This window comes from Nannospalax galili, unplaced genomic scaffold, assembly GCF_000622305.1.
Source record: "Nannospalax galili isolate Female #2095 unplaced genomic scaffold, S.galili_v1.0 scaffold85, whole genome shotgun sequence".
Taxonomy (NCBI): domain Eukaryota; kingdom Metazoa; phylum Chordata; class Mammalia; order Rodentia; family Spalacidae; genus Nannospalax; species Nannospalax galili.
The window spans coordinates 6,177,081-6,193,797 of NW_008358866.1; positions in this window are offsets into that span (position 1 = coordinate 6,177,081).

A 16,717-nucleotide genomic window follows, 5' to 3' on the forward strand; every position below is an offset into this window, starting at 1 on the left:
TAAGTGTGTGTAGGGAACGAACAGGGAAATGTCAGTTGTGATAGAGTGAGGGCAGCAGCATGAGAGAGAAAGAGACAATGGCAATACAATTGTCACAGCTGCCTCAACCAATCCCATCCAGAGCTCCAGAGCTGAATGGACCTTCAGAATTGTCCAGGGTTGAGACAAAGGACTGAGCCTTTGCACCTCCACTTTTTTTTAATTGGTGGCTTAAGGAGTAGGACTGATGTGAAGGGAAGTATCTCCCTTCTCCAGAGGTGGCTGAGGGCAACTGTTTTGAAAAGGGACCCGCCTGTGAGCTTGCAGTAGCCAGCAGCTCTGCCAATGAGCTAATTAACTCAAGGTGACACACTGGTGCCTCACAATAGCCACAACAGCAGCCAAGACCATGAAGTTCATATGCTCAGAAGCCCAAACTTTAGAGTCTAGTATACAAATCTGAAGCTCATCTTTCTAATACAGGCTAAATATACACAAAAGCGCTAGTAGAGTCTAAGTCTATGTAATCAGATTTCCGGTCTCTGTGGCTGTCAATCTGTCACAGTCTATCACTTCAGTCATTTAAAATAAAATTACTGCAGACATGGAAATTTTTCCTCCCATTGAACTATGGGAAACCATAATCAGTAATAGTCTTGTATGCCAAATTGTGAGATTTCTTATAACTAGCACAGCCTGAAGCTGATTGGTCCACTTAGAATTAAGAAGCATAGTAGGAATGATTAAAAAGTATCTATTCAGAAAGCATTCCCAGACTCATGCCATCTGGTCAGATCTGCTTATCAAACAGTCAAGGACCCTCCTACTGGAGACACCATGGGGAGCATTCTTCTGAGGCTGCCATTTAGCATTTTTAATGGCAGTAGAAAATAAGCTGATCTATGACCTGCGCTGTGCACCAGGTACCCTCAGATCAGGATCTACTCCAGTGTCTTTCTTTTCATCAATACCAGAGAGCTGGAGAGATGTGCAGCAGTATTTTTATGACCTTCAATGAAAAGGGGTGTGGGTTTTAATGAAAACTCTTTAATGAAAAACAAAGAAAACGGAGCAGAGGGATATCTATGTTTGAATGCAGAGCAACAGCATTGCTTCACTCCACACTGGTCAATAACCTCCGCTCTCCAGCTAGGAACACTGATGCCATTTTTCAAATATCCCATAAGCTTCCCTGCATGTAAGACTTTCTAACCAATTTTTCAAATTAAACACAACCCTCAAACTTGGCTCTTCTCTCAATCTACTTTGAAAGAATGTCAGCAATTTTGATATGTGGCACATTTTACACACTGTTGGTTTGGGATCCCCACAGAACAAAACCACAAATAAAAACTAAAGAGAATTAGAAAGGAGAAAGCATGCTCTGCCAGGATGCTAACTCCACAGAAGCCCCATGGAGGGAGAGAAAGCATGCTGTGAGGAGATTGTTGGTTAGAGGAAAGAAATATCAACAAGATTCACCAAGGAATCACAACTGGAATTCAGACAAGCTCTCAAATCTGGACACTATACTGGCAAAAACGAAGACATCAATTTCGTTACACCAATGACAGCATCTATAGTGAGCAGGGTATGAAAGATCCTTCCTGAGCCTTTCCAACCTTGGAGATTTTTATCTAAGACATTTAGGAAACTACAATCAAGGTGTCGTGAAACAAGCTAATTGGACAATTCTTGGGTATTCACTTGCAGTCCTGGACAGTATTTAGATAATCCTCCTATTGAAAGCAGTTCAGTGAGATCTGAGGGCCCCAGATGGGAAAGAATTACCCACTTATAGCTCCCTTCTTCAACTTGGCTGCTGATTGAAAGACTTTTCAAAAGTAACTCTAAGAGTCTGGCTTTAATAAGCTGTCATCAGCAGAGCTGGTTATCTTTAGAGCTTTTAAATCGAATCCTCTTTACCTGATGTATTTGTTTAATACATTTTTTTCATTATGTTATCATACTAAGAACTCTTATTCTGTAGACTAGGTTTATCTTGCATGTGGCAGTCATAATTTAAACCACTGGTTCTCAGTCAGGGGATGATTCTGTCTCCCTGAGACATTTTACAATGTCTAGCAGCATTGCTGGCCAGCATAACTGGTATGAGGTGGTATTGATGGCATCTAGTAATGGAGGCCAGGATAATAGAGGCTAGTCACCTGACACTGCATGGGTCATACCCCCCCCAAAAAAATGTCACTAGCACCAAGGATGAGGAAAAAATGTGGTTCTTGCTCTGTTTAAGAAAATAGGTACACTTTGGAAATGTGCTGAAAATAACTCTTCTGTGCATAAGAAGGGCAACAGAGCTCTGATTCACTTGAAATCTACTGAACAAATCTACTTTAAGATCTTGGACTGTCCATCAGAGTTTGCATTCTATAACACAGAAGAAATATGGAATTAAAGCGCCCATGTTTCTATGTCCTTTTTTTGCCTGCTCTGCATAGGAACTCTTCAAAGACAGGATCAGTTTCGTTATTTTATGGAAACCCAGAGCCTTATGCCTAGCCTCGTCTGTGTTTAATATTAGGTATTTTCCATAGCTGCACAAGATACTTACAAACACAGTCCAAAGACAATTTTTACCATTCACAGCTGTGCCTGGAGGTCTAGTGAAGAGGACACTCTTCTGTATTTCAAGACAAAATAATCGCTGCATGCTATTTCCCCATCCTTCTGTATTTGGGAGGCTTCTTCATTACATCATCAACAATTTTGACCTATGCTTCTGGCTATCTGTTCCTAGATATTTTCCCCTAAATATGTATATCTCCATAAGTTTATAATGTCTAGATCCAATAACATATCCTTCTAAGAAAATGAGTATTATGTGCATGTGTATGAGAGAGAGAGACAGAGACAGAGACAGAGACAGAGAAGAGACAGGGACAAAGAGACAGAGAGAAAAGAAAGTTATGTAAAGGTGAATACAGTTTATAATACTGTCAGTCCATAAGCTCGGGGAGCTAAGAATTCCAAGGAATCACCAGAAACTAGAATTGAGACATGAGATGGTTTATTTTCAGCATCTTCAAGAGAGACTCTCAAAAAATTAATTAATACCATTGCCCTCCGCTGTTTCCCAGGACTTGAAGGTAAGACCCTATTGCTGAAGACATCACACACTTTGGACACAGGAGAAATCAACTGGCCTAGAACTGACCTGGAAGCCTCCTCCCTGAGGATTAGCTTTCATAGTATTGGAAGGTGCTATGTAAGCTGCCAAGGAAATTTTTTTTTTAAATTAATAGTCCTACTCAGCTGTAAAGCCTACAAACCACAGCAATGAACAGCTTGGCAAAATATCCCCAAATGGTGTAATAATGGCACTTCTATCTTGTGGGTAATCAACAGTTATGTAACTGGATTTAAGTTCTCAATAGAAGGGAATTCATGTCTAATACTGTAAACTCAGCCAAATACTCATAGCTGGAGAAGTCATAAACCTTAGAGAAGGAACCTACTACTGCCATTTTCCTAAACAGTATAATTTCTAACTATATTCTAAATACTCATTCCTATACCCACAGATAAGTGTAATTCTTATCCCTCATTAAAGACGCTTCTTTTTACAACAGATGGAGACTATTACAGAGATTCACAACTGGTCAAAATGCTAAGAATAAGTGACTGTGGGGTGCCCAGCCCCAATTGATACATCCACAATTCAACCTTTACACTTAATGCTCAGGGAACATATTAGAAGAGGGGACAGAAAGATTGTAAGAGCCAAAAGCCAGGACACCTGCTGCTAGATAGTGTCTTCTAGACATAAAAGAGAAGCTGCACCCATAAATCTCAACAATATGGCTGCCTAAACAAGACCTGCATAATGACAACACCAGTCGACATGTAAACGCAGATGGGAGGAATTTCAGAAGGTCCTACCCCTAGATGAAGAGCTACTGGCAATCAATAGCTACTACGAGAGGGAGAATTAGTTTTTCCCAGGGATGAGCATCCTGATATCCAATCCCAAGTGATCAGCCCTAAGCACATATTACATATGAGCAAAACTAAATGGACTCAGTAGGTTGTATGTATATGTATATATGTATGTTGCATGGATGTATATTTACCAATTAAAGAAATATGGGGTCATGAAATTGAGAGAGAAGAATAGGATGTAAGAGGAGTTAGTGGGGGGAGAGGGAAGGGTAGAATGATATAAGTACAGTATTCATGCATGAAATTCGAAATTCTCAAAAAAATTAAATTTTTAAAGAGAAAAAGTTGCATGTTTTAAATCTTACAAAATCTACAAGCATGTGCCTCCAAGTTAATATTAATATTCAAGCCTCTATGACCAGAGAGTGAAGATGAGTACACTGGAAATGATTCTGGGACTGCCATCCCCAAACAAAATCAGAGCAAAGATGCATCAATTCCTATGACTGAACTCTGCTTTGACTCTCTAATGTACCAACTATCCGTGGGCAGCTTTGGGACCCATACAGAGGTCCTGCTTTTCCTGACACACAAGAAGCCTTGGATGTACTTGTTTCTGTAACTGAGTATTTATACACAAGGCAGACAGCACAGAACTACACTGGCCACCTGAAGAGAGGGTATGCATACAAAAGAGAAGCAAAATAAAACAGAATGCATCTCAGTATAAATAACTGTGCTTTAATAGCAATATCAAGGACCATGTAGCTTTCCAGTCAAGGTTTAAGATGGCAGTGGGGGCCATCTACTTGTGGCAGGAGAATAAATATTCAGAATATTCAAAAGGTACGTGTCTTGTTTCCAATATGTGTAATAAGAGAGAAGGTTTCCTTTCTCTGGACCCCCAGGTGTAGTTGAGCTGCCAGCAGTCAGAGTAATGCACAGCCTGACCCCTCAAATGTCCTGCCCTTTGTACCCTGGGCAGGCATTTGTCAAGGTGTAAATTATTTACAGTGGTCTCCAAAGTCTCTGGAATGTTAGTGTGTATGGTTACAAAGAAAATAAAAAGAAATCCTGAAATAAATACTATGGAAAATACAGACTAAGCATAGGTATATTGTACATGTTAAAGGTTGTCCTGATTTGAAAACACACATAGAAATGTATTCTCACCAGTACCAAATCAAACATCAGATCCTAATTATTCAGTTCTTACTCCATTCTTTTTGTTTTTTTCAGGACATAAATAGAAATATTTAAATGTAAGCACTGAACATGGGCAATGACTTAAAGTCCCTTCATCTTAATGCATAACAAACACCTTAAAATGCATAGCTGATGAATTTGAATTGACCCCATCATCTAAGGAATTAAAGAACACTAAAAACTTTACATGTCAAGAATGCAGTCACAAACTATTCAGTGAATGTCCAGTGTGAAATTACATCATGATGATGCTAACATCTGGTTTATGAGAGGAAGGAAGGGACAAAATGAAATCAATGATCTATATTAACCACCAGATCGGTGGTCCTAATGCTTTCCACAGTAACAAAATTCTTGATCATTTGAGGCTGACGTAATAACATTCTATTTCCTCATGTAACAAATTCTAGAATCTGTTCAACTGTGCAGGTATGTGGGTCTGTGGGATGGTTGCTTTTACTTCAAAAAGCTGTGTGTCCCACTGAGAGCTGAACTGTGAGAGGGGGGAATTCTTGAGGGGCACAGAGCAAGGCAAGCCCTTCAGAAACAGCAGAAAGAGAGCAGCAAGCAGCAAAGCATCTTTCCTTCATACAGCTCTCCCTTATCAAAGGGAAAATTATCTTTCTCTGTTATCTTCCCACCGGATTCCCCAATACTTGCCATTTGTGAAGCCCAAATCACATGCACACAGTGCCAACCAACCAATGGTGAAGGGAATGGGGTTGTCCTATTAGATTTAGATGAACCAGCTTCACATCCTGGGACTGTTATTTGGGCCAAGAATAAAACCAGAGTACTGGCAGCAAGGAATGGAGAAATTTTGTAGACAGCAGAAGTGTATACCACAACTATGCTTTTTATACTACAGGACAAAACATTTGGCTCTGTTGGAACATTTCCAAAAAAAGTAACTTCTCTTTCTGTCCCAGGAGTTTCAACTGTACAAATGTGAGCTGCAGCTCCCTGGCTGACCTTGATGCTAGCACAATAAAGTACCAGGAGAAAGCTGCCCATCTGCTTTCAGTGTGTTTAGGGCCCCAGTCATGAGATTCTGCAGATTACTGTTAGCACTATGAACTCTACCACAAGGGAATAAGCCTTTACTTCAGTCTCTAAAAAAGAGTTATAGTGGAAAATACAGCTAAATGGGACAAATGCATATTATCTGCTTCCACTTTGGAACAGCTTTTCAGCACTAAGCACAGTTTATTACAATAATCTGATCAAAAGGCATCCAAGGTAAGGCTAACTGGCAGCAAGGAATGGAGAAAATTTGTAGACAGCAGAAGTGTATACCACAACTATGCTTTTTATACTACAGGACAAAACATTTGGCTCTGTTGGAACATTTCCAAAAAAAGTAACTTCTCTTTCTGTCCCAGGAGTTTCAACTGTACAAATGTGAGCTGCAGCTCCCTGGCTGACCTTGATGTTATAAGAATACAGTTATTTCCAGTTGATCCTGCAAAGACTTTCTGGGCAGACCAGTTAAACCCTGATTGTTCCCAAAATGGAATGGCCAGTTTAGATTATATCAAAGAACAAGGAAACATCATCTTGAATGTAAAGCTAATGGGGAAATAACTCAGCCTAGATTTAAGCAATTTTCTTTGCCCTTTGTTACTTTGATTCTTTCTTACAACTTGACTCAGATATTCTCCTAGAAATAGTGTTATGAGAATACAGTTATTTCCAGTTGATCCTGTAGTTGTAAATCTGAAATTCTGAGCACAGTTCCATTGTTTTTATATTGTGAGCTTACTCATTCTCAGTCCTTGACCCAGAGCCAACCCTTAGGTGTCTGAGATAAGAGATAAATGGAAGAGCTCTTCACAGCCTCTAGGGAACACAGAAGTGTAAGCAATTCCAAGAGGATGAGCAGGAAGAAAAGAAAACCTCAAAGAAGGAGCATGGTGCACAGTGTGAGGGAAAGCTGCCATATGTGCTCCAGGAGGTGCTCCAGAGGCAGACAGATGGGAGCAGGTATGACGGCCAGAGCCACCTGCTAGCTGTGACAGTGAATGCTCTAGTTTCCTTCTCCAAAGTACAGAGAAATAGTATCAAGGGACTTGAAGGAAATGGAAGCTCTAAAGGACGTGGCACAGTGTCCCACACAGAGAAGTTAAGCAAATGTTTTTCCCTTTACCTTATTGTTCCTCCCTTTCCCTATGGAAAGTTCAGGTTACAGTTGTTCTGAAGGGCAAAAACCTCCAGAATGGACGCCCTGGACTGAGACTCAACTACTAGAGTCCAATGCTTAAGCTTTTTCTTAAATAAACTCCAACTGATATCAGGAGGAAGACTTGGGGAATAGGCAGATTGTCTTTTTATTTTCCTTATAACTGCTATGTTGATATGCTATTGTTTCACACCATTACTGATATACAAAAAGCTAAACTTCTTAATTAATATATACAATGCAAGCACCTATGATACTATTAGCACAATCAAAGCAATAGGCATATCCACCATTTTCCAACATTTCTTTTGTCCCTTATTTGTTTTTTTTTGTTTGAGGGGTAACAAGTTCTTTGGTTTTGATGAGAACAAAATATAATATTTGTTCCTGACAAAATTTGAAATGCACAAAACCATTTTTGTTAGGTGTAAGCACTGTGTTGTACAGCAGATCTCTAGAACTTGTCATCCAGTATACTTGAAACTTGACACCCACTAAACAACGACCCTATTTCCCAGCCCTGTAACCCTAGGAAAACATTACTAAATTCTCCACTTCTATGAGTTTAGTTTAGATCCACATGTAAGTAGAAGTATGTAGTATTTAGCCTTCTAGGAATAGCTTTTTTCATCTAGCAAAATACCTTTCAGATTCAACTATGTTATCCTAAATGCCAAGGTCACCAACATCTTTTATAAGTCTGAGTAGTATTCCTTTGTATCTGTGTACCTGTTCTTCCATTTATAGATACAGGTTTGCTTACAGGTCCTGGTTTTTATGAACACTGCTGTACTGAACATGGGGTGTGTGTGCTTGCGAGCCTATTTCCAACCATTTAGATACAAACTCAGAAGGCTCACTAGAACCTGCAACAGTTTCATGTTACCTTTTTGAGGAATCCACATGCTATTTTCTATACCACTGTGCCATTTTACATTCCCATCAGCAGTATACAGGTGCTTTGATTTTTCCATGTTCTCACCAACACTTAATTTTAGTTCTTCATTTTATTTTAACTTTTATTACAGCCTTCTTATTATGTATGAAGTTATAGTTCATTGTAGTTTTGGTTTGTGTTTCTGTAATGCCTAGTGATTTTGTGCGTTTTTCTCATGTATTAGATGGCCCTTTGTATGTTTTCTTTGGAGAAACGTGTGAGCAAATAGTTTGTCCATTATTTCATTAGACTTCTGTTTTTTGGCATCTGGTTACAGGAATATATTTTGGAAACCGATTTATTATTAGACATATAGTTTACAAATACTTTCTGCAATTCTGTGGATTGTCTTTTTATTGTTTCCTCTGTTCTGCAATCCCACATGTGGGTCTTTGCTTTTGTTGCTGTGTTTTTTGGTACCACATTCAAGAAATCAGTGTCAAGACTAACAGAAAAACAAAACAAACTAACAAACAAAAACAAAAACAAAAAAGCACATCCCCTGCCTTCCCATCCCATCCCAAATTCCACTGCTCTAGAGTTCGTGCCTTCTCTCATAGCTAGTAAGAACCAACCCATTCTGTTCCCATCTGCCCTCCTTGGGCCTTGGCCCCTTCCTGCTGAGCTGTAGGAGAGTGCCTGACTAGCTGGGTGAGTTAGCCAGATGCTCCCAGACCCATCTCTCCTGCTTTGGGACCAGTCCCAGTCCCACTGCTCCAGAACATAGATTCTTCACTGCTAGCTAGTAAGAACCAGTCTATCCTGTTCCCATCAGCCCTGCTTAGGCCTTGGTCTTTTCCCACTGACTAGCTGGATAAGTTGGACACAGGGCAGCTACCTCCTTATGTTGGGACCAGCCCAAGTCCTGCTACTCCAGGATGCCCATCTTTTCTGCTAGCTAGTCAGAACTTAGCCATCCTGTTCCCATGGGTCCTCCTTGAGCCTTGGCTCCTACCTGCTGACGCTGCTAAAGAGAGTGTGATTAGCTGGGTAAGGTAGTCAGATAATTCCAGGCCAGCTCACCATTAACCTACTTTGATACCAGCCCCAGTTACTGATCAAAATAATATGTCCCCACCAAACCCTACCAGTATTACAGAAGTGTTCTACGATGAGAACTATCTAGAGGAACCCAGGATACAGAATTTAAAATATTTTATTTATTATTTTTATTTTGGTGTAGGAGTGCATTGCCTGCATATATGTAAGTGCACCTGTGTCATTTAGTGCCCATGAGGGTCAGAAGGTATTGAATTCCTGCAGAACTATAGTTATGGAACCATGTGGATGCTGGGAAATGAGCCTGGGTTCTCTATAAGAGCAGCCAGTATTCTTAACCACTGAGCCATCTCACCACCCCCCAGGACACAGAATTTAAAAGAACAAATTATAAACATGATCAAAGAATTCAATCAATTTAAAGAAAGTACAAACAACTCAAAGAATGCAAAGAAGATAGGAATCAACTGCTGACTGAAACTCAAGAAAATATAAATATATGGATGAATGAAATGACAAAGACAACTAAGGATTTGAAAGTTAATTCATGAAAGAGATAGAAACATTGAAGAAAACTCAGGCTGAAATGAAGATATAATTGAAAAACTCAATAAGCTGATTTGAAATGCCAGAAAAAGCTTCACCAACAGAATGAATGAAATGGAAAAGAAGAGATCAAGACCAGAGGATAAAGAATGCTCAAGCAAAGAATATGAAAAAATTAAAAAAAATAAATAAAAACAGGAATGGAATATGCAGGGAGTGTGAGACACCATGAAAAGAAAAAATTTGTTTATCATAGGCATAGAGGAAGGAAAAGAATCTCATGTCAATGGCTTTGACCAGCTCTTCAACAAGAAAACTACCCTAAATTAAGGAAAGACATATCTACACAGATTCAAGAAGTACAAGGAGCACCAAGTAGACAGGATCAGAAAAGAAACTCTCCATGGCATAGTAAACACACTAAATGAACAGAAGAGACAATACTGAAAGCTGCAAAAGAAAAACAAGTTACATGTAAAAGAAAACCCATCATAACTGCTGCTGCCTTTGCAATGCAAACTATAAAAATGTTAGATTAGTTGCTCAAAGCAGACAAAATTCCAGCACAGAAATGGTGAAGAGAGTGAGAAATTTTAACCCAACCTACGGAACTTTTGGCACCTGATGGCTGCTGGGAGGTGGAGAGACAGTCTTTCACAGGAATAAGACTCTTGGTAGGCCAGGCAGGCTCCAATTGATGGACACACACTAAAGGACATCTGGGGACACAAATCAGACTCTGTAGGGTGTATTATATATGCATAATAGAGTACATAAAATTTAGCAGGGGGCAGTAAGAGGAAGTGCAGATAGGGGAGGTGTGATGGTTTGAATGAAAATATCCCCCATATGTACCAGGTATTTGGACATTCTGTCCCCAGATGGTGGTGCTGTTTTGGGAGGTTTTAGAAGGTGTGGCTATCCTGGATGAAGCACGTCACTGGGGGTGGGCTTAGAGAGTTCTTAAGCTTTGCCAGATCACCTGTTGCTCTCTTGTTTCCTGTGCCTGCTGGAAGATGTAGAGCTTAGCTTCCACTTCTCTTCTCCAGCCACCATGCCTCCCCGCCAAGACGGACAGTAATTCCCCTGGAACCGTAAGCTCAAATAAATTCTTCCTTCTATAAATTGCTTAGGTCAGTGTTTCTATCACAGCAACAGAAAAGTGACTAATACAGGAAGAGATCTAAATGTTAGGGTTTGTCCTTATAGCATCTCCCTCCCCAATGCACCAGGGCCTCACTGGTTTGCAAGCCCCTGACAATGCAGGAACTGAGTTGATGAGCACCCTGGTCTTTGAAGTCAAGAGAAGCAGACTTTTCTGCACCTTTTGGGCAAAAGCAGCAGGCTTTCCCTTTGGTAAACAGACTCCACCTTTTGACCAGAGACCCAAGGAGTCCCTTCACCACAACAGGCTTTCCCTTTGATGATCTTAAAGGATAAACAGACACCTTTTGACCCAGATCCTGGCTGAGGGACAGAAGTGGGGCGGTTTTAACAGAAGGTGTTCTGTTAATCCCTGGGCTCCTGCTTCCGGGCTCTCCCACCTAATTTTTAAAAATATGTTCCCACCTTCTGCATTCCCCCAGACCCCCCTATAAAGACCCCAGCCCACAACCCGTGGGCTGCCATTTTCCCTACCCCAAAGGGAATTGTCCCATGCGAATTTCCTTTGCTAATAAACTCTGTGCCACCAGAGTTTTTATCTGTGTCCTGGTGCTTTCTCCTGATTGACCTAATTCATCTATCCAATTCATCTATCACTAAATACCATCAAATTACTTTGTATGAAAATCACACAAATTCAGTTAAAAAGAAATCATCTATATTTTCTTCTAGGAGTTTTAGCATACCAGTAAGTCTTAAGCTTAAATCTAAATCATTAATCTATTTTGAGCTGATATTTCTGAATGAGGAAAAGTTGGGTCCAGTGTCCTGCTTATACACAATTTTTAATGTAGATATCTAATTTTCTCAACATTATTTCATCAAGAGACTACATATGCCCCATTTTCTTGGAATCTTTTTCAAAAATTAGCTGACTATAGGTATCTGAACTTATTTCTGTATTTGATTCTGTTTCATTGGTCTACATGTCTTTTTGCCAATATTGTATTGTTTTAATTCAGCTTTGTGCAACATTTTGAAATCTGGACTTGCCATGCCTCTACTTTCTTCAAGATCACTTGGGCCATCCTAGATCATTTGTAGATCCATGTAAATTTTAGGTACATTTCCTAGTAATGTTTTTTCTATTATCACCAAATTCAAATAGATATCACCCTAACTGGAGTCCTGTTCACATCTAGCTACATTCCTTCTAATAAGGAGTTTAAAGTTCACCTTTCTCTACTTTTTTCAAGTCCCTTTCTTTTGTAAAAACAGAAGCATGCAGTATGGCATTTGTTCTCAATACCATGTTGAAATTCTGTCATTTGTTTTTCATCAATTTCGTGGTGGTACATTTTCCAGAAAATAAAATGTAGTTGTTTGAAGTATATAGAATAACGGTATCTGCGAGGTGCATGTATCAGTGTAACTACTGTAATCATCAAGCAATGGAGCATTTCATTACCCCAAATGATTCCCTGTCCTCATTTGCATTCCTCCATCCTCACCCCAAGCAACAATTGATCTGAGTTTTATCTTTCTGCATTAATTTTATCTGTTCTAGAACATCACATAAATGGAATCATTACATATTTAGGTGTTTTGTGCCGACACTTCATTGAACATAATGTCATTGAGATGCATTTTTGTTATCTATTATCAATAATTCATGTCTTTTCAGCAATGGGTAGTTTTCTATGTGTGAATGTTACAGTTTGTTTATCAAATCACCTGATGAGGGACATTTGAGTTGTTTCTAGTTTGGAGGTTTAGGAAGAAAATTGCTCTGGGCATTCTTATGTAACTCATTAGTAAGCATATATTTTCTTACCTCCATTGATTGGAACCTCTGAATCATCTGGTGAAATATGTTTTACTTTCCAAGAAACTGCTTAAGTAATTCTCCAAATTGGCTGTAACCCTTTATATTCCCATTAGCAATGCATAAACCTCTGTTTTCTTCACCTGTTAACAAGAACTTGAAATTATCTTTGGGGATCTTTGTTGTTGCTTACCATTGTTGTGGGTATCTGTTCTTACCTTATTGATATTTTCAAAGACCATAAGCATTTTTATATATGTATTGACTGATAGACTATGTGAACTGCAGAAGTGTCACAAGCTTAGGGAAAGCCATAAATCCCTTAAAGTGGCTAACTGGGCCTAAACTGGCAGGCTGGCCTTGCTCAAGCCTTATCAACTGGTGGCTCCCTGGACTGAGGGAGATTGTTTATGGAGCCACCCTGTCTCCTTTAGTGCCCTAAGATAGCTGGCCTGCCTGAGAAAATAATCTTGGGAGAGAGACCCTCAAGGACACCAGGCCCTGGCACAGAGTTGACTCTTGGATCTGTGTGCAGCAGAATTTCTATAAAAGTGGAAACTGCCTCTCCCTTTGATGCAGACGCCTTCTTCACGGGGTAAGGTTTCTGTGCTCCGCTGTTTCCTCTGAATAAAAGGACACATCCTTGCCTGTGGCAGGTCTGGCTCTGGTTCTTATTTCATAACTTTAAATTCCTTCCTTTTCTGTCCTCCTACGTCTAACATTGGCCATTTTTATTTTCTTTTTGTGAACTATCTTATACTGCTCTTCTATCCCTAAAAACAGACATTAAGAGATCTATCTTCTTGATAGTAATCTTTTGTCAGATACATGTATTGCAATGTGTCTCCCTACATGTGATTTTCATTTTCTTTTGTTGCTTCACTTTGGGGATTGGGAGAATGTAATTTGCCTTTTAATCTCCTAAATAGCATACAGTGTCAAGCCAATTGCACTAGACAAAGCTTGAAAGTAAGGAAGACTTTATTTAATATGTTAATGGTATGATAGAAAACCAAAATATAGTCTGAACTCAGTTCTGCTGAAACAGGGTTGAAGGTGGGGGAGTGGGAGATTTTAGGAGCTAGGGAGAGAATCCAGAAGCTTCCTGTGTTTGCTAATTGGCCTGTCCAAGAGAAAACTGTCTCATGCCTTCCACAAGAGGTAGCTTTCATTAGGAATAGGAGTAGAAAGAGGGACAAGTAGAAAAAGGAAACAACCAACCTCCATAATCCAGATTGACCTATATTACTAATCAGTGGGGGTAGAAGCTGATGGGTGGGAATTGGCAGAGCAGCCACACCAATTCAGGCGGCAGGAGAGTTTAAGTATTTGAAGATAGAAATTATGTGGGTTGGTGTTGGCAAAGGGCCTAGGGCCTGGTAAGAACAGAAGGGCCTGTTTTCAGAGCAGGAATCACTTTGTGGCTGACTGAGGGTGGTATGTTCTGGGCAGGGGTTAACATTGCTCTGATAAATCCAGAGGTAAAGATGCTCTAATAAGCCCCCTTAGGAATGGTGGTTTATGACAGGTGGTTGGGGGTTGTGCTAAAGCTTTACAATGCTGAGATAGCTGGCCCTACAAAGCCAGGGCCCTACTCCGATGCAGAAAATAGCCTAAAGGAGGATACCTTACTTGTTAATTACACTTGGGAAAGAAGGGGGGGTTGCTGGGTCTTTAAGACAGTCTTTTATTGTAAAACTAGAAAGAGTTTAGTTTTTGTTTTTTTTTTTTTTTAGAAGATTTGCATCCAAAAGGTCAGATAAAGAACGGAAGCAAGGAAATGTATTCTAAAGCAAATGCTCCAAGAAAAGGAAAAGGAGAAACCTCACCTTCAGGCAATCAGAATTCAGTTAGGTCAGGATGAAAGGCAGGCGAGGAGGCTAGAAGCAGAGAGATGCCCCAGTGAAGTTCTTTCAAGCTGAGGGAAAGGTTAATACCAACTTCTTCATTAGCAAAAGACAAATTTTTTTTTTAATTTTTGTGAAGTCAAAGTTATCAATAATAATTCTTCATGGTTAGTGCTGTTTGTGTTCTCTCAAATATACGGAAATAAAAAACTTTATCCTAAGATTAGAGTGTCCTCTGTTCTATCCATGGAGTGTAGAATTTTACTTCTGTATTTGTCTTTAATCCTTTTGTAATTAATTTTGTATGGCATGCACAAAAGTTAAACTTATTTTTTTCTTTCTGTATGACTATACTAATGTATCTAAGTCATTTATCGAAAAACTACTTTGTATTAGTTACTTTTCTGTGGCTGTGATAAAACACAGTGACCAACAGAACTTACAAAAGGAAGAGTTTATTTGAGCTCACTGTTACAGAGGCATAAGAGTCCATCGTGGCGGGGAGGCATGGTGGCAAGAGGTGGCTGGGGCAGAAAGAGGAGCGCTCACATCTTCAGGCAGGCACAGGAAGCAAAGTGTGACTGGAAATCTGGCAAGGCTTGAGAACTCTTAAGGTCTGTCCCTAATGACAAAGTTCCTCCAGCAAGGCCACACCTCTTAAAGCCTCCCAAAACAGCACCACCAACTAGGGACAAAATGTCTGAATACATGGAGCTTATGGAGGACATTTTCATTCAAACCACCACACTTCCTTCATTCAGTTACCTTGAACTTTTAATAGAACAATCGGCCACATATTTAGTACTCTTTCTTGATTCCCTTTTCTGTCCCATTGACCATAAGAAACTATCTCACTTGCTGTAATCTTAATATAGTAAATTTTGAAGTCACACAGTATGGGTTCACCAGCATTTTTCTTATGCTTAGACTCCCAGACAGTAACCCAGCATAAAACTGGGAAAATGAACAGCAGACCCCAATCTTATCTGAAGGACTATTGACAACTGACTGCTGGTAGATGAGGAACAGCTGACCTTCCTAAAACAAAGGCCTCTAGATAGGCTGACTAGATTCACTGGATGGACAAGTACTGGGGAAAGGCTGGGGTGCTGACAACACAGCAGACAGTAGCAGGGAAGACAGAGTAAAAGGGCTCTAGTGGGGAGGCTATGGGGGGGGGTGCCATGTAGGAAGTATATAGATGAATAAGATTATTTGGGATGTTCTGTGTGATATACACACAAAAAAATCAATAAATTTAAAAAATGAGTTATATTTGAGGAGAAAGCACAAAAATTTATGTCATGTTAATTAGTAGTCATCTACCTGATGACTTTATATCCATACATAGGTGCCAAGGATCTGAGTGCAACCGGCCATAACAAGTAATAATCAGATACATACAGATTAGAGATGCACATGCCAACATCTAAGTGTTATTAGCAAAAACAATGAGTCTTTCTGTAAGAAACAGTATATTTTAAAATGAAATGGAGATTTTTTAAAAGTTAAAAACTCATTCAATTTTATGTCTTACAGGGTTTATACTGAGTTCAATATTGTATAACTGTATTAATTCAACTGTGAACCTAAAAATTTTATAGCCACTTTTGAAAGAGATGTATCTTTGCTCTGGAAATTTTTATTGAGTGTGTTAAAGCTACAATGAAATGCTTCTTCTAAAAAAAATTTTTTTAATTTAAAAAATGTTCTTGCTATACTAGATTCTTGGTATTTCAGAATAAATTGAAAAATCAAGCTGCTGATTTCTACAAATAAAAAAATGGATTGTTAGAAATTTCATTAAGAGTAAATTGAATCTGTAGAATATTAAAGGTGAACTGATATCTTAAAAACATTGAGTTTTCTAATCTAAGAACACATCATATCTCTCCATTTATGCTTTCTTTAACTTCTCTCAGCAATGTTTAATAGATTACAGTTTACAAAGCTTGCATATCTGTTAATGAATGTCCTTAATCATAATTATAATTTTTCCAATAGTTTATCATTAGCTGTAGCAATGAAGTTGGATTTTCATGATACTCATTGGGGGTTGAATAGTATCCTTCTAAAATTCTGTATCACTCACAAATTTGGAATGTGACTTATTTGGAATGAGGCTTTTTACAGATACTAAGTAGCTAAAGATCAAAGTAGGAAATAACTCTGGAATTTAAGTGGGCCCTGAACAC